The sequence below is a fragment of the Tachypleus tridentatus genome, chromosome 11 (genome assembly GCF_004210375.1).
Source record: "Tachypleus tridentatus isolate NWPU-2018 chromosome 11, ASM421037v1, whole genome shotgun sequence".
Classification (NCBI taxonomy): Eukaryota; Metazoa; Arthropoda; class Merostomata; order Xiphosura; family Limulidae; genus Tachypleus; species Tachypleus tridentatus.
The window spans coordinates 44,680,374-44,700,862 of NC_134835.1; the positions used below are offsets into that span (position 1 = coordinate 44,680,374).

Here is a 20,489-nt window from a genome sequence, read left to right on the forward strand (position 1 = left end):
ATCCTTCAGAGTCCAGCTTTTATACCCATAAAAAATTTGCTTCATAATAATTATCTCATTAATAATGTAAAAATAGTTTGTTTTTCTTTAATGTATCTATTAGAAGTACTAAACGTGTGATTAATGACGCTCATCAATTTATTTTATTGTTTAATTATACTGAAAATTTTTTTACAAGAGCCTAATAACGTCAGTGAAGTAATTGAAATTTCATACATGAAAATATTATTATAATTATTTGTGTAAATAAATAACATTACCAGGAATTATACAATCTGCAGTGTTTTATGTTTAAAATCTCATTAACACTCTTCGTCATGTGCTCTCAAATAACTACTGTAATTTACTTCCTTTAAAACGTTTTCTTCTAAATAATAGCATATTTTCACAATTTTTCCTCAATTTCTACGTCAATGTTAAGTTATCTATGTTATTTCAGACCCTCTGATCAAAAGTGAAACAAGGGGTAAAAGAAAGCAAAGAAGAAAATAATGTCTGTAGAGATGACGTCATAATCTACATCAAACAAACATAATTGATTTTGCTATCTGAGTAAATGAACTAAAACCAAAAACGTTATGTTATTTAATTACGAAGTTTACTGGTCTCTTTCATTAGATTTTTTTTTTATCCACATGGATGTTGTAAAGACTCACAAGGTGTGCTAACGTCTACGAATCACTTTTCATGTTCTAGCTCATTTTAAAGGTTGAAGGAAGCACAATGCCCTGGATACTTCGTTTTCTACATTTCTCAAAAAAAAAAAAATGAAACCCGAAATTTATCGAGTTTCTAATACAAATCTTGTTTTCTTGATAAGGACATCTAAACAGGTACTAATTATATCACAATACAGTGGAGCGGCGTTAATTTGCGGACCCGTAAACCGCGAAATCGCTTAAGCCGTTGTAGTAAGTCTTGTGAGCGAGGATTATCGCGGCTTACCGCTAATTTAAGAACGTGTAAAAACGCGGCTTACGAATTTAATCCTGGCTTTATAACTTCAAGAGAATATTTAAAAAGGATTTGCTTTAATTTGGGAAATAAATAAAATATATTACAAGAGAAATCGACCGTTAATTTACCTTATCCGCTCTCTATGTCAGCTTTATGGAGGCCGCCATTGTTACCGAATCACACCTCTCCGTACATTAAAGTTAATCCGCGGTAAATCCGTGAAAAAAATGATCAATAATTAAAGTATTATTTTTAATTCGATAATCCGATAAAATGATCACGCAATGGCCCGGATGAGGCTCCTCGGCGGAGCTGTTGGCGACTTCGGCTTTTCAGTCACAAAGGTTTAAGCCGCGGACTACTTAAGCCGCGGTTAAGCAGGTTGACCCCCCAAATACCACGGCTTAACGGAGCTCCACTGTATTTATGTGTTAAGATAGAAAATTGTGTGTATCAATCATGTTGCAAATATCATAAAATTAATAGTTTGATACACATCGATATTTAATTAATTTCTAAATTTGAATTGCAAGTTAACTCGATTCCAGGCTAGTTGAAGTCGTAATATGTATCATAATAAATCAAAAACTCCTCCGAGACAGATTGTAATACGATAACACCTGGAAATAGACAAAAGGTTTCTTAGCACTGCGTATAGTAGATATATTGAGGTCAACGTACTATTACACTGTTTTTATTTTAAGGTTAATTACTGTATATTATATAGAATAAATGCGTGTTTCGCGTACATAAATTATTTAAGTTTTAGGTTTAATTTTTGATTTTTAATTCAGCGCATATTGGAATTCGTAATGAAATGTACAGGTATTGCTTTTTATATATAAGACAGTTAAAAAAATAAAGAATTGATATATTTCCTTAAGCGTTTCTTTATGATACTAAAATAATCGTGTTTAAAGTTAATGTATTTCAAAGTTTTGCACTGACATAGAATAATGCACGTTGAAAATTTTATCACTTCTGCACTCATATGAACGTAAAGTACTTTTGTACAATTAGCTAATACAATTATGGGGCTTCTATACAAACCAGGACACATCCAAACATAAACTACTAACACATTGTTCTTTTGAACAGGTAAATAATCACAGTTATAAAATCTAAACAAACTAGATTCAGTTTAACCTCGAACACAAGTTGATGCGTGGACTACACGCAGGTCAATTACAAAATCTACAATGTATAGTCTTCGATTTGAAATATTACAAGACAATTCATCAAATTACGATAAAAACAAAATAGATATTTAATACTTTAGATACAAATGTAAGGTTATTTTTTCCAGCAAAATGCCGTAACAGGATATTTTGAATAAATAAACACCACAAAATGTCATAACGATTCTCATACAATTTGACAGTAATATCATTGGTTGTAGCTTCTATTTATTTATGAGCAATTAGTGAAGCAAATTTTAAAGATTTCTTTATTTTTTTATTAAATTGTCACATAAGTATAAGGGCAAATCAAGTGGTAGGTGGTATGAAAAACGTGGTTTATAAGAGAGTTAACAGTATGGAATTTACAACAACTGTAAGTTGAAAATGCAATATCGACATTCGTAGCTACTTTATTTTAGTTTCACTTTATCTCCTGGTAATAATGGTAAAAATGTACGTCGCATAACAATAACTGAGAACTATTATAAATATCGAGAGTAGCCGAAAACTGCCGAATCAGAAACGGGACGTTTGTTAGAGACCAAAATAAAATCATTGGCACAACTATGTAAACATTAGAACAAAATTGTATCGCTGTGATCGTCTAGTGGTAAGGACATTGTATTAGAAGCGCAATAATACAGGTTCGAATCCGGGTTACGCCAGTTTCAATTTTTAAATCATTCTCACGTTTTTCTGAATTTTATTTCTCAGATCTCAGATCAAGAAAATAACAATCAAGATTAACGGATATAATTATTGTTTCTTTGAAATTACGCAGGAAACCAAACAATCTGTGCTCTAACGTTGTCAGCTCTCAATTATACAGCTCTGTCACAGGAAGGATTAAGATCTTATAAGGTTTTATATTACATATTTCTGTATTCTCCGAAACATTAAAACGACCAAAATTTACACATCGTAAATACATTCGTAATGTAAAAAATATTATGCGAACACGATTAGAGAGTTTTATATTGAGGTTTCAGTGAATGTCCTACAACCACACAATGTCACATTATACTTTTTAACGTAGAGTGATCAATCTTAAGTTGTAAGTTAATTCCTTTACACAGCGTTAAGCCTGATCTGTAGCACCTCAGAAAATAAAACACAACGATTACAATAAACTACAAACTTTCTTAAAATTAATATTTCTATTGTAAATTTTAACTTACATCAGACATGACAAATTCTAACATGAAATTTATACTTGAAACTTTAAGCACAACACCCATATACATGTACAGAGACATATTTTAAACTATATGTGCATTAAATTCTTGAGGGTTCAATTACTTTCTGGTCAAAGAGTCCCTTTATAGCATTGACGTCGCAAACAAAATCATTTAATCAAAAAGTACCGTTTTTATTAAAATTGGCCCCGTTAATTGCAGCTGAAGTTTCCTTTTTATGTCACGTAAAAACAGATGATACAGTTTAGAAGGAAGGGAATTCGAAATTAATATGGGATATTAAATAATGTCAATGCATCAAGTGTTTTTTTTTCTTTCATTTACTAGTATAAACATGATTATCACTTAGCAGTTAGGTGTACGCTGTATTCGTGATCGTGGAGTTGCTAGAAAAATATGTTGATAGAATAGAGAAATGGTTTCTACTTCTTGTGAAAAACAAAACAAAGAATATTATTTACTGTGACTTGTTTGTCTCGTAATAAGGAAGTTGTGTTGTGGGTTTTTTTCCTTTTGAAAGATATTTTTTGTTTTACAAGTTAATGTTCACTGCCATGTATCGCATCAGTTTTTGAGAAGAGTCGAACTCGCTTTCCTCATCTGTTTGGAAAGGTTGTTTTCACTTCGTTGTCTGTTATCGGTATTGTAATTTAGATTATGTTATTTAGCATCGCGTGGTGACTACCAATTTTAAGTTGGTTCATGTGCTTCACCATCAGACTGGCTTATGTTCCTACTCGAGAAAGTGTTATTATTTTGTTTTCCAGTGTTCTAGAATACAAGATACGTGAAATAAACATGTATACACTTAAAAACGCTATTAAGTACGTGGATCAAAGTTATACTAATAGACAATATATTGAGTGAGCTGCGTAGTATAAAATTCGTATTATAAGTGGCTATACAGTGGTAACAGTTTTATGTACAGTGAAACATGGGAATGCTAGAAAATATTCATTTGAAACGTTACAAAATAACTTAATCAAATTATGATGGAAAAGAAATAAGTATCTTAAATTTCATAAACAAATGAAAGGTGATTTCTTTCAGCCAAGTGCCCTAATAGGATATTTTGAGTAACCAAACACCATGGAATTTCATAATCACTCTAATATATATTAATATATAAAATCAGAAGCTCATTTTGACAGTAATATCACTATTAATTATAGCTGCTATTTATTTATTAGCAGTTAGGGTAACCAAATTTTAAGATTTGTACATTTTTCTTACCTCGTCACAGAAGTATTTCTCCGTTGTCAAGCGCGTAGTAAAACAGTGAGCTATCAGTAGTGTATTCGCTACGCGTATCACAACCTCAGTCTTACCGCAAAAAAAACCGTCAAATTTGACGTTGAGACAGTGGGAGACGTCATAGAAATGAAACACACCTTAGTTTCAACATTGATGAATTACCAGTATCTACAAAACTAACTTCTACTTACTAATAACAAATTCTAATTAAATCAAAATAAATTATATGTGCTTAGGAAACTGTAGCTTCTCTCATTCAGGATAGATGCTAAGATAAATTTTAGCGGACAAAGTTTCTTACACACATACAAATATAATTACTGTCGAAAGAAGTAAATATATTAGAACGTTAATTTTTCTGTGTTGTAGCTACAACCATTACTTGTGCTGCAACACGTTGACGTACGAGTTCTCTGTCCGTATTATCATCTCATTAAATTCGAGGTTGATGCTATGACACACTCCACACAGAAATCCCAAGTTTCACACAACTGATTTATAACGTAACATATTATTACAATATTTATTATAAATTAACCAAACGTTTTGTTTCAGCTTTCAGGTATACAGGTACAAAAAAGTATACAGCGTCAGGAGAGCTTTGGAGTGAGAGATAGCGTGAAAATCAGTTACGGTAGGGGTAGTTCCTGTTATTCGTTTTCAACACTCAGCTCTTAATGCCCTTTCACAGTGTTTCACGCGATTAATTAATTCAATGTCATTGTTCGCAGCGGTTTCTTACGGGTCAAAGTTGAAACATTAGTGGGTACAACTGAAGAAACGGCTCTTTACAACAGGCTTATTGTGGCTGCTGGAGTAGACACTTCAGTTGAATTCATCCGTTTATGCATTAGCGACGGTCATTTCTTTTCATTACATTCCTTCATTGAGAATACTAGTGCATTGTCTAAGTTATGTATGACGTTTGTATACCATCACCACACACTCTGTGGTGCAGAGAATGTAATATAACCTGCGTCATATATGTATGTAGTAAACCTCACCTGACATCAGTGACAATATACGGTCAATAACAGCGATAACGTGGAATGGAAAAGTTTATAACCTCCAATTAACACGCCCCTAGTTTCAAATTTTAATGCCACAGAGATTAGTTGAGATTGGTTAAACGACCTAGAAGTAGTTAGGTAAAGACAAATGGAAACATACTGATTTTTGTGCTTTATATAATTAGGTGTATCCGCCATAGACCGTTATAAACACTGTAGGGCTTCTAGATACCTCCGAGTGTTTCCATTTACATTCCTGTCATTTTTTGCTGACATTAGTCTCAAGCATACCAAGACTATATCATTTTGTATTGCATAAGCTCTTTGATAAGAAAGGCACATATAAAACAAACAGTGTTATTAACTATAATACATAAATATTTAACATGTCTCGAATGGCAACACTATTCGAAATATTCATCATGCTATAATCATTACATTGAAACGAAAATCTAACAAAGAAATATTAACGAAATGCAATAAGAGGGTAAATTTATTCTTGTGAAAGATTTTGAAAATAAAAGATTTCCCTCTTATTGAAATTCGTCTTTGAAAATACAAAAACTCAGACCAAATATGAAATATTAAATTACATAATCTATCAGCACATCTGGGTCTGAGAAACCGAAATCATATCTATTTACTATCAATTATACCACGTAAAGCCGATTATAGGTAGTAATATTATAAAAGTGAACTTTGGCAGACGTGCAAACAACTATATTGATGATATTGTGTCCGTAGTAAAAACATTGTCTTTGTAGAATTAAAATATGCAAATTATATAACAATAAATGCGAAAAGTCATAAATATATATTTGTGGTAAATCAAAACGTTCCTGTTGTAATGAATTTTAGGAATTTTTGACTCAAAGATGAAGTAATACGTCGCTAAACTACCTACAACTGCTATATCCGGCCTTTCGCACGATACGAGAGATCACTAGACTAGCGAATACAAGTCGGATACAGTAGTGGTCTAGGTGCTATCTTTATCATACGTTTTTTGGAGTAAGTTAGTTAAAGCTGGTGAAATGTAGTCTTTCTTAAATTTATTTATTTTATTGCACTTTAGAATACTATATTTGTAAAACGGTAATTTCAATGGAAACACATTTGAATAGTATCAATTCAAATGCAAGCATGGAATATTCACATATCAATTTGAGGTAATTCTAAACTTTGTTTAAAATTTAAAGTTTCAATGTAGCTGTCATTATGAAGAATTTGAAGATAACAAAGAATGTATACAACAGTTGAAGTTTAGTTTAAAGGCCGAGTATGAAATAATCACCAACGAAGTCCTTTTTTGAATCAACAAAATAACAAGTACTTGCTTTACGTTCAACTAATGTCAGATCAAGTAGATTTTAATCAGCAACAAATCTAAAGTAAGGAATATATACACGTAATTTAATAAAAGAACAAATCTAGTATCCTCGGATATGACTTCGACATATATTCAGTGTTATTGTTTTGATGGTAGGGCTTTATATGACGTGAGAAAAATACTGCAAAAAATGAAAACAGTGCTTTTCTTAAAATCCACTATCATAAACACATATATTTAAAGAATGAAAAGTATTCTTAACTACATCATGGAAGAACTGACTTTTCGGTGTAATTCTTTTCTCTAAGTAATTTTCAAAGTAACGTTTCAAAGTACCTCGCTAAGTTATTGATGTACTACATTTTCCTTGGTCTTGAATAAAAGAAGTCAGGTAAAAACATTCAAACAATTATGGAATTAATCCCACTATATAAAGTATTTTAAAAGGAAAACGACTGATTTACATTAATGAAAATCATCGTTTTCCCGATGGTATTATGAGAGGCAAAACTAAAAAAAACCATTAATGAAAATTACCATATATAACTGAGAATGTGGACAACACCAGCCTAAAGTGGTATGAAACACGTGGTTTATAAGAGAGTTAACAGTATGGAATTTACAACAACTGTATATTGAAAATGCAGTATCGACATTCGTAGCTACTTTATTTTAGTTTCACTTTATCTCCTGGTAATAATGGTAAAAATGTACGTCGCATAACAATAACTGAGAACTATTATAAATATCGAGAGTAGCCGAAAACTGCCGAATCAGAAACGGGACGTTTGTTAGAGACCAAAATAAAATCCTAGGCACAACTATGTAAAGATTGTAACAAAAACGTAGCTCTAATGCCGTGATCGTCTAGTGGTTAGGACATTGCGTTGTGGCCGCAATAACCCAGGTTCGAATCCTGGTCACGGCAGTTTCTTTTTTTAAATCATTCTCACGTTTTTCTGAATTTTATTTCTCAGATCTGTGTGAGAACAACAATGAAGATTAACGGATATAATTATTGTTTGTTTGAAATTACGCAGGAAACCACACAATCTGTGCTGTAACGTTGTCAGCTCTCAATTATACAGCTCTGTCACAGGAAGGATTAAGATCTTATAAGGTTTTATATTACATATTTCTGTATTCTCCGAAACATTAAAACGACCAAAATTTACACATCGTAAATACATTCGTAATGTAAAAAATATTATGCGAACACGATTAGAGAGTTTTATATTGAGGTTCCAGTGAATGTCCTACAACCACACAATGTCACATTATACTTTTTAACGTAGAGTGATCAATCTTAAGTTGTAAGTTAATTCCTCTTTACACGGCGTTAAGCCTGATCTGTAGCACCTCAGAAAATAAAACACAACGATTACAATAAACTACAAACTTTCTTAAAATTAATATTTCTATTGTAAATTTTAACTTACATCAGACATGACAAATTCTAACATGAAATTTATACTTGAAACTTTAAGCACAACACCCATATACATGTACAGAGACATATTTTAAACTATATGTGCATTAAATTCTTGAGGGTTCAATTACTTTCTGGTCAAAGAGTCCCTTTATAGCATTGACGTCGCAGACAAAATCATTTAATCAAAAAGTACCGTTTTTATTAAAATTGGCCCCGTTAATTGCAGCTGAAGTTTCCTTTTTATGTCACGTAAAAACAAATAATACAGTTTAGAAGGAAGGGAATTCGAAATTAATATGGGATATTAAATAATGTCAATGCATCAAGTGATTTTTTTTTCTTTCATCTACTAGTATAAACATGATTATCACTTAGCAGTTAGGTGTACGCTGTATTCGTGATCGTGGAGTTGCTAGAAAAATATGTTGACAGAATAGAGAAATGGTTTCTACTTCTTGTGAAAAACAAAACAAAGAATATTATTTACTGTGACTTGTTTCTCTCGTAATAAGGAAGTTGTGTTGTGGGTTTTTTCTTTTGAAAGATATTTTTTGTTTTACAAGTTAATGTTCACTGCTATGTATCGCATCAGTTTTTGAGAAGAGTCGAACTCGCTTTCCTCATCTGTTTGGAAAGGTTGTTTTCACTTCGTTGTCTGTTATCGGTATTGTAATTTAGATTATAATATTTAGCATCGCGTGGTGACTACCAATTTTAAGTTGGTTCATGTGCTTCACCATCAGACTGGCTTATGTTCCTACTCGAGAAAGTGTTATTATTTTGTTTTCCAGTGTTCTAGAATACAAGATACGTGAAATAAACATGTATACACTTAAAAACGCTATTAAGTACGTGGATCAAAGTTATACTAATAGACAATATATTGAGTGAGCTGCGTAGTATAAAATTCGTATTATAAGTGGCTATACAGTGGTATACAGTGAAACATGGGAATGCTAGAAAATATTCATTTGAAACGTTACAAAATAACTTAATCAAATTATGATGGAAAAGAAATAAGTATCTTAAATTTCATAAACAAATGAAAGGTGATTTCTTTCAGCCAAGTGCCCTAATAGGATATTTTGAGTAATCAAACACCATGTAATTTCATAATCACTCTAATATATATTAATATATAAAATCAGAAGCTCATTTTGACAGTAATATCACTATTAATTATAGCTGCTATTTATTTATTAGCAGTTAGGGTAACCAAATTTTAAGATTTGTACATTTTTCTTACCTCGTCACAGAAGTATTTCTCCGTTGTCAAGCGCGTAGTAAAACAGTGAGCTATCAGTAGTGTATTCGCTACGCGTATCACAACCTCAGTCTTAACGCAAAAAACCGTCAAATTTGACGTTGAGACAGTGGGAGACGTCATAGAAATGAAACACACCTTAGTTTCAACATTGATGAATTACCAGTATCTACAAAACTAACTTCTACTTACTAATAACAAATTCTAATTAAATCAAAATAAATTATATGTGCTTAGGAAACTGTAGCTTCTCTCATTCAGGATAGATGCTAAGATAAATTTTAGCGGACAAAGTTTCTTACACACATACAAATATACTTACTGTCGAAAGAAGTAAATATATTAGAACGTTAATTTTTCTGTGTTGTAGCTACAACCATTACTTGTGCTGCAACACTTTGACGTACGAGTTCTCTGTCCGTATTATCATCTCATTAAATTCGAAGTTCATGCTATGACACACTTCACACAGAAATCCCAAGTTTCACACAACTGATTTATAACGTAACATATTATTACAACATTCATTATAAATTAACCAAACGTTTTGTTTCAGCTTTCAGGTATACAGGTACAAAAAGGTATACAGCGTCAGGAGAGCTTTGGAGTAAGAGATAGCGTGAAAATCAGTTACGGTAGGGGTAGTTCCTGTTATTCGTTTTCAACACTCAGCTCTTAATGCCCTTTCACAGTGTTTAACGCGATTAATTAATTCAATGTCATTGTTTGCAGCGGTTTCTTACGGGTCAAAGTTGAAACGTTAGTGGGTACAACTGAAGAAACGGCTCTTCACAACAGGCTTATTGTGGCTGCTGGAGTACACACTTCAGTTGAATTCATCCGTTTATGCATTAGCGACGGTCATTTCTTTTCATTACATTCCTTCATTGAGAATACTAGTGCATTGTCTAAGTTATGTATGACGTTTGTGTACCCTCACCATACACTCTGTGGTGCAGAGAATGTAATATAACCTGCGTCATATATGTATGTAGTAAACCTCACCTGACATCAGTGACAATATACGGTGAATAACAGCGATAACGTGGAATGGAAAAGTTTATAACCTCCAATTAACACGCTCCTAGTTTCAAATTTTAATGCCACAGAGATTAGTTGAGATTGGTTAAACGACCTAGAAGTAGTTAGGTAAAGACAAATGGAAACATACAGATTTTTGTGCTTTATATAATTAGGTGTATCCGCCATAGACCGTTATAAACACTGTAGGGCTTCTAGATACCTCCGAGTGTTTCCATTTACATTCCTGTCATTTTTTGCTGACATTAGTCTCAAGCATACCAAGACTATATCATTTTGTATTGCATAAGCTCTTTGATAAGAAAGGCACATATAAAACAAACAGTGTTATTAACTATAATACATAAATATTTAACATGTCTCGAATGGCAACACTATTCTAAATATTCATCATGCTATAATCATTACATTAAAACGAAAATCTAACAAAGAAATATTAACGAAATGCAATAAGAGGGTAACTTTATTCTTGTGAAAGATTTTGAAAATAAAAGATTTCCCTCTTATTGAAATTCGACTTTGAAAATACAAATACTCAGACCAAAAATGAAATATTAAATTACATAATCTATCAGCACATCTGGGTCTGAGAAACCGAAATCATATCTATTTACTATCAATTATACCACGTAAAGCCGATTATAGGTAGTAATATTATAAAAGTGAACTTTGGCAGACGTGCAAACAACTATATTGATGATATTGTGTCCGTAGTAAAAACATTGTTTTTGTAGAATTAAAATATGCAAATTATGTAACAAGAAATGCGAAAAGTCATAATTATATATTTGTGGTAAATCAAAACGTTCCTGTTGTAATGAATTTTAGGAATTTTTGACTCAAAGATGAAGTAATACGTCGCTAAACTACCTACATCAGCTATATCCGGTCTTTAGCACGATATGAGAGATCACTAGACTAGCGAATACAAGTCGGACACAGTAGTGGTCTAGCTGCTATCTTTATCATAAGTTTTTTGGAGTAAGTTAGGTAAAAGTGGTGAAATGTAGTCTTTCTTAAATTTATTTATTTTATTGCACTTTAGAATACTATATTTGTAAAACGGTAATTTCAATGGAAACACATTTGAATAGTATCAATTCAAATGCAAGCATGGAATATTCACATATCAATTTGAGGTAATTCTTATCTTTGTTTAAAATTTAAAGTTTCATTGTAGCCATCATTATGAAGAATTTGAAGATAACAAAGAATGTATACAACAGTTGAAGTTTAGTTTAAAGCCCGGGTATGAAATAATCACCAACGAAGTCCTTTTTGAATCAACAAAATAACAAGTACTTGCTTTACGTTCAACTAATGTCAGATCAAGTAGATTTTAATCAGCAACAAATCTAAAGTAAGGAATATATACACGTAATTTAATAAAAGAACAAATCTAGTATCCTCGGATATGACTTCGACATATATTCAGTGTTATTATTTTGATGGTAGAGCTTTATATGACGTGAGAAAAATACTGCAAAAAATGAAAACAGTGCTTTTCTTAAAATCCACTATCATAAACACATATATTTAAAAAATGAAAAGTATTCTTAACTACATCATGGAAGAACTGACTTTTCGGTGTAATTCTTTTCTCTAAGTAATTTTCAAAGTAACGTTTCAAAGTACCTCGCTAAGTTATTGATGTACTACATTTTCCTTGGTCTTGAATAAAAGAAGTCAGGTAAAACATTCAAACAATTATGGAATTAATCCCACTATATAACTTATTTTAAAAGGAAAACGACTGATTTACATTAATGAATATCATCGTTTTCCCGATGGTATTATAAGAGGCAAAAGTAAAAAAACCATTAATGAAAATTACCATATATAACTGAGAATGTGGACAACACCAGCCTAAAGTGTTATGAAACACGTGGTTTATAAGAGAGTTAACAGTATGGAATTTACAACAACTGTATATTGAAAATGCAATATGGACATTCGTAGCTACTTTATTTTAGTTTCACTTTATCTCCTGGTAATAATGGTAAAAAATGTACGTCGCATAACAATAACTGAGAACTATTATAAATATCGAGAGTAGCCGAAAACTGCCGAATCAGAAACGGGACGTTTGTTAGAGACCAAAATAAAATCCTAGGCACAGCTATGTAAAGATTGTAACAAAAAACATAAAACCAACGCCGTGATCGTCTAGTGGTTAGGACATTGCGTTGTGGCCGCAATAACCCAGGTTCGAATCCTGGTCACGGCAGTTTCTTTTTTTAAATCATTCTCACGTTTTTCTGAATTTTATTTCTCAGATCTGTGTGAGAACAACAATGAAGATTAACGGATATAATTATTGTTTGTTTGAAATTACGCAGGAAACCACACAATCTGTGCTGTAACGTTGTCAGCTCTCAATTATACAGCTCTGTCACAGGAAGGATTAAGATCTTATAAGGTTTTATATTACATATTTCTGTATTCTCCGAAACATTAAAACGACCAAAATTTACACATCGTAAATACATTCGTAATGTAAAAAATATTATGCGAACACGATTAGAGAGTTTTATATTGAGGTTCCAGTGAATGTCCTACAACCACACAATGTCACATTATACTTTTTAACGTAGAGTGATCAATCTTAAGTTGTAAGTTAATTCCTCTTTACACGGCGTTAAGCCTGATCTGTAGCACCTCAGAAAATAAAACACAACGATTACAATAAACTACAAACTTTCTTAAAATTAATATTTCTATTGTAAATTTTAACTTACATCAGACATGACAAATTCTAACATGAAATTTATACTTGAAACTTTAAGCACAACACCCATATACATGTACAGAGACATATTTTAAACTATATGTGCATTAAATTCTTGAGGGTTCAATTACTTTCTGGTCAAAGAGTCCCTTTATAGCATTGACGTCGCAGACAAAATCATTTAATCAAAAAGTACCGTTTTTATTAAAATTGGCCCCGTTAATTGCAGCTGAAGTTTCCTTTTTATGTCACGTAAAAACAAATAATACAGTTTAGAAGGAAGGGAATTCGAAATTAATATGGGATATTAAATAATGTCAATGCATCAAGTGATTTTTTTTTCTTTCATCTACTAGTATAAACATGATTATCACTTAGCAGTTAGGTGTACGCTGTATTCGTGATCGTGGAGTTGCTAGAAAAATATGTTGACAGAATAGAGAAATGGTTTCTACTTCTTGTGAAAAACAAAACAAAGAATATTATTTACTGTGACTTGTTTCTCTCGTAATAAGGAAGTTGTGTTGTGGGTTTTTTTCTTTTTGAAAGATATTTTTTGTTTTACAAGTTAATGTTCACTGCTATGTATCGCATCAGTTTTTGAGAAGAGTCGAACTCGCTTTCCTCATCTGTTTGGAAAGGTTGTTTTCACTTCGTTGTCTGTTATCGGTATTGTAATTTAGATTATAATATTTAGCATCGCGTGGTGACTACCAATTTTAAGTTGGTTCATGTGCTTCACCATCAGACTGGCTTATGTTCCTACTCGAGAAAGTGTTATTATTTTGTTTTCCAGTGTTCTAGAATACAAGATACGTGAAATAAACATGTATACACTTAAAAACGCTATTAAGTACGTGGATCAAAGTTATACTAATAGACAATATATTGAGTGAGCTGCGTAGTATAAAATTCGTATTATAAGTGGCTATACAGTGGTATACAGTGAAACATGGGAATGCTAGAAAATATTCATTTGAAACGTTACAAAATAACTTAATCAAATTATGATGGAAAAGAAATAAGTATCTTAAATTTCATAAACAAATGAAAGGTGATTTCTTTCAGCCAAGTGCCCTAATAGGATATTTTGAGTAATCAAACACCATGTAATTTCATAATCACTCTAATATATATTAATATATAAAATCAGAAGCTCATTTTGACAGTAATATCACTATTAATTATAGCTGCTATTTATTTATTAGCAGTTAGGGTAACCAAATTTTAAGATTTGTACATTTTTCTTACCTCGTCACAGAAGTATTTCTCCGTTGTCAAGCGCGTAGTAAAACAGTGAGCTATCAGTAGTGTATTCGCTACGCGTATCACAACCTCAGTCTTAACGCAAAAAACCGTCAAATTTGACGTTGAGACAGTGGGAGACGTCATAGAAATGAAACACACCTTAGTTTCAACATTGATGAATTACCAGTATCTACAAAACTAACTTCTACTTACTAATAACAAATTCTAATTAAATCAAAATAAATTATATGTGCTTAGGAAACTGTAGCTTCTCTCATTCAGGATAGATGCTAAGATAAATTTTAGCGGACAAAGTTTCTTACACACATACAAATATACTTACTGTCGAAAGAAGTAAATATATTAGAACGTTAATTTTTCTGTGTTGTAGCTACAACCATTACTTGTGCTGCAACACTTTGACGTACGAGTTCTCTGTCCGTATTATCATCTCATTAAATTCGAAGTTCATGCTATGACACACTTCACACAGAAATCCCAAGTTTCACACAACTGATTTATAACGTAACATATTATTACAACATTCATTATAAATTAACCAAACGTTTTGTTTCAGCTTTCAGGTATACAGGTACAAAAGGTATACAGCGTCAGGAGAGCTTTGGAGTAAGAGATAGCGTGAAAATCAGTTACGGTAGGGGTAGTTCCTGTTATTCGTTTTCAACACTCAGCTCTTAATGCCCTTTCACAGTGTTTAACGCGATTAATTAATTCAATGTCATTGTTTGCAGCGGTTTCTTACGGGTCAAAGTTGAAACGTTAGTGGGTACAACTGAAGAAACGGCTCTTCACAACAGGCTTATTGTGGCTGCTGGAGTACACACTTCAGTTGAATTCATCCGTTTATGCATTAGCGACGGTCATTTCTTTTCATTACATTCCTTCATTGAGAATACTAGTGCATTGTCTAAGTTATGTATGACGTTTGTGTACCCTCACCATACACTCTGTGGTGCAGAGAATGTAATATAACCTGCGTCATATATGTATGTAGTAAACCTCACCTGACATCAGTGACAATATACGGTGAATAACAGCGATAACGTGGAATGGAAAAGTTTATAACCTCCAATTAACACGCCCCTAGTTTCAAATTTTAATGCCACAGAGATTAGTTGAGATTGGTTAAACGACCTAGAAGTAGTTAGGTAAAGACAAATGGAAACATACAGATTTTTGTGCTTTATATAATTAGGTGTATCCGCCATAGACCGTTATAAACACTGTAGGGCTTCTAGATACCTCCGAGTGTTTCCATTTACATTCCTGTCATTTTTTGCTGACATTAGTCTCAAGCATACCAAGACTATATCATTTTGTATTGCATAAGCTCTTTGATAAGAAAGGCACATATAAAACAAACAGTGTTATTAACTATAATACATAAATATTTAACATGTCTCGAATGGCAACACTATTCGAAATATTCATCATGCTATAATCATTACATTGAAACGAAAATCTAACAAAGAAATATTAACGAAATGCAATAAGAGGGTAAATTTATTCTTGTGAAAGATTTTGAAAACAAAAGATTTCCCTCTTATTGAAATTCGACTTTGAAAATACAAATACTCAGACCAAAAAATGAAATATTAAATTACATAATCTATCAGCACATCTGGGTCTGAGAAACCGAAATCATATCTATTTACTATCAATTATACCACGTAAAGCCGATTATAGGTAGTAATATTATAAAAGTGAACTTTGGCAGACGTGCAAACAACTATATTGATGATATTGTGTCCGTAGTAAAAACATTGTCTTTGTAGAATTAAAATATGCAAATTATATAACAAGAAATGCGAAAAGTCATAAATATATATTTGTGGTAAATCAAAACGTTCCTGTTGTAATGAATTTTAGGAATTTTTTGACTCAAAGATGAAGTAATACGTCGCTAAACTACCTACATCAGCTATATCCGGTCTTTAGCACGATATGAGAGATCACTAGACTAGCGAATACAAGTCGGACACAGTAGTGGTCTAGCTGCTATCTTTATCATAAGTTTTTTGGAGTAAGTTAGGTAAAGCTGGTGAAATGTAGTCTTTCTTAAATTTATTTATTTTATTGCACTTTAGAATACTATATTTGTAAAACGGTAATTTCAATGGAAACACATTTGAATAGTATCAATTCAAATGCAAGCATGGAATATTCACATATCAATTTGAGGTAATTCTTATCTTTGTTTAAAATTTAAAGTTTCATTGTAGCCATCATTATGAAGAATTTGAAGATAACAAAGAATGTATACAACAGTTGAAGTTTAGTTTAAAGCCCGGGTATGAAATAATCACCAACGAAGTCCTTTTTGAATCAACAAAATAACAAGTACTTGCTTTACGTTCAACTAATGTCAGATCAAGTAGATTTTAATCAGCAACAAATCTAAAGTAAGGAATATATACACGTAATTTAATAAAAGAACAAATCTAGTATCCTCGGATATGACTTCGACATATATTCAGTGTTATTATTTTGATGGTAGAGCTTTATATGACGTGAGAAAAATACTGCAAAAAATGAAAACAGTGCTTTTCTTAAAATCCACTATCATAAACACATATATTTAAAAAATGAAAAGTATTCTTAACTACATCATGGAAGAACTGACTTTTCGGTGTAATTCTTTTCTCTAAGTAATTTTCAAAGTAACGTTTCAAAGTACCTCGCTAAGTTATTGATGTACTACATTTTCCTTGGTCTTGAATAAAAGAAGTCAGGTAAAAACATTCAAACAATTATGGAATTAATCCCACTATATAACTTATTTTAAAAGGAAAACGACTGATTTACATTAATGAATATCATCGTTTTCCCGATGGTATTATAAGAGGCAAAAGTAAAAAAACCATTAATGAAAATTACCATATATAACTGAGAATGTGGACAACACCAGCCTAAAGTGTTATGAAACACGTGGTTTATAAGAGAGTTAACAGTATGGAATTTACAACAACTGTATATTGAAAATGCAATATGGACATTCGTAGCTACTTTATTTTAGTTTCACTTTATCTCCTGGTAATAATGGTAAAAATGTACGTCGCATAACAATAACTGAGAACTATTATAAATATCGAGAGTAGCCGAAAACTGCCGAATCAGAAACGGGACGTTTGTTAGAGACCAAAATAAAATCCTAGGCACAGCTATGTAAAGATTGTAACAAAAACATAAAACCAACGCCGTGATCGTCTAGTGGTTAGGACATTGCGTTGTGGCCGCAATAACCCAGGTTCGAATCCTGGTCACGGCAGTTTCTTTTTTAAATCATTCTCACGTTTTTCTGAATTTTATTTCTCAGATCTGTGTGAGAACAACAATGAAGATTAACGGATATAATTATTGTTTGTTTGAAATTACGCAGGAAACCACACAATCTGTGCTGTAACGTTGTCAGCTCTCAATTATACAGCTCTGTCACAGGAAGGATTAAGATCTTATAAGGTTTTATATTACATATTTCTGTATTCTCCGAAACATTAAAACGACCAAAATTTACACATCGTAAATACATTCGTAATGTAAAAAATATTATGCGAACACGATTAGAGAGTTTTATATTGAGGTTCCAGTGAATGTCCTACAACCACACAATGTCACATTATACTTTTAACGTAGAGTGATCAATCTTAAGTTGTAAGTTAATTCCTCTTTACACGGCGTTAAGCCTGATCTGTAGCACCTCAGAAAATAAAACACAACGATTACAATAAACTACAAACTTTCTTAAAATTAATATTTCTATTGTAAATTTTAACTTACATCAGACATGACAAATTCTAACATGAAATTTATACTTGAAACTTTAAGCACAACACCCATATACATGTACAGAGACATATTTTAAACTATATGTGCATTAAATTCTTGAGGGTTCAATTACTTTCTGGTCAAAGAGTCCCTTTATAGCATTGACGTCGCAGACAAAATCATTTAATCAAAAAGTACCGTTTTTATTAAAATTGGCCCCGTTAATTGCAGCTGAAGTTTCCTTTTTATGTCACGTAAAAACAAATAATACAGTTTAGAAGGAAGGGAATTCGAAATTAATATGGGATATTAAATAATGTCAATGCATCAAGTGTTTTTTTTTCTTTCATCTACTAGTATAAACATGATTATCACTTAGCAGTTAGGTGTACGCTGTATTCGTGATCGTGGAGTTGCTAGAAAAATATGTTGACAGAATAGAGAAATGGTTTCTACTTCTTGTGAAAAACAAAACAAAGAATATTATTTACTGTGACTTGTTTCTCTCGTAATAAGGAAGTTGTGTTGTGGGTTTTTTCTTTTGAAAGATATTTTTTGTTTTACAAGTTAATGTTCACTGCTATGTATCGCATCAGTTTTGAGAAGAGTCGAACTCGCTTTCCTCATCTGTTTGAAAGGTTGTTTTCACTTCGTTGTCTGTTATCGGTATTGTAATTTAGATTATAATATTTAGCATCGCGTGGTGACTACCAATTTTAAGTTGGTTCATGTGCTTCACCATCAGACTGGCTTATGTTCCTACTCGAGAAAGTGTTATTATTTTGTTTTCCAGTGTTCTAGAATACAAGATACGTGAAATAAACATGTATACACTTAAAAACGCTATTAAGTACGTGGATCAAAGTTATACTAATAGACAATATATTGAGTGAGCTGCGTAGTATAAAATTCGTATTATAAGTGGCTATACAGTGGTATACAGTGAAACATGGGAATGCTAGAAAATATTCATTTGAAACGTTACAAAATAACTTAATCAAATTATGATGGAAAAGGAATAAGTATCTTAAATTTCATAAACAAATGAAAGGTGATTTCTTTCAGCCAAGTGCCCTAAAAGGACATTTTGAGTAACCAAACACCATGGAATTTCATAATCACTCTAATATATATTAATATATAAAGTCAGAAGCTCATTTTGACAGTAATATCACTATTAATTATAGCTAGTATTTATTTATTAGCAGTTAGGGTAACCAAATTTTAAGATTTGTACATTTTTCTTACCTCGTCACAGAAGTATTTCTCCGTTGTCAAGCGCGTAGTAAAACAGTGAGCTATCAGTAGTGTATTCGCTACGCGTATCACAACCTCAGTCTTAACGCAAAAACCGTCAAATTTGACGTTGAGACAGTGGGAGACGTCACAGAAATGAAACACACCTTAGTTTCAACATTGATGTATTACCAGTATCTACAAAACTAACTTCTACTTACTAATAACAAATTCTAATTAAATCAAAATAAATTATATGTGCTTAGGAAACTGTAGCTTCTCTCATTCAGGATAGATGCTAAGATAAATTTTAGCGGACAAAGTTTCTTACACACATACAAATATACTTACTGTCGAAAGAAGTAAATATATTAGAACGTTAATTTTTCTGTGTTGTAGCTACAACCATTACTTGTGCTGCAACACTTTGACGTACGAGTTCTCTGTCCGTATTATCATCTCATTAAATTCGAAGTTCATGCTATGACACACTTCACACAGAAATCCCAAGTTTCACACAACTGATTTATAACGTAACATATTATTACAACATTCATTATAAATTAACCAAACGTTTTGTTTCAGCTTTCAGGTATACAGGTACAAAAGGTATACAGCGTCAGGAGAGCTTTGGAGTAAGAGATAGCGTGAAAATCAGTTACGGTAGGGGTAGTTCCTGTTATTCGTTTTCAACACTCAGCTCTTAATGCCCTTTCACAGTGTTTAACGCGATTAATTAATTCAATGTCATTGTTTGCAGCGGTTTCTTACGGGTCAAAGTTGAAACGTTAGTGGGTACAACTGAAGAAACGGCTCTTCACAACAG

The 20,489-nt window shown here is 32.1% G+C and overlaps 3 non-coding genes across 3 annotated transcripts; all 3 read left to right on the top strand.

The window, feature by feature from the left end:
• The first annotated feature begins 7,784 nt into the window (after nt 1-7,784).
• On the top strand, nt 7,785-7,856 carry TRNAH-GUG (transfer RNA histidin (anticodon GUG)). The gene has a single exon. It is a non-coding gene; the product is annotated as a tRNA-His (tRNA).
• A 4,964-nt stretch (nt 7,857-12,820) lies between these two features.
• TRNAH-GUG (transfer RNA histidin (anticodon GUG)) lies at nt 12,821-12,892 on the top strand. Its single transcript has one exon. It is a non-coding gene; the product is annotated as a tRNA-His (tRNA).
• A 4,966-nt stretch (nt 12,893-17,858) lies between these two features.
• TRNAH-GUG (transfer RNA histidin (anticodon GUG)) lies at nt 17,859-17,930 on the top strand. Its single transcript has one exon. It is a non-coding gene; the product is annotated as a tRNA-His (tRNA).
• Nucleotides 17,931-20,489: the final 2,559 nt, after the last annotated feature.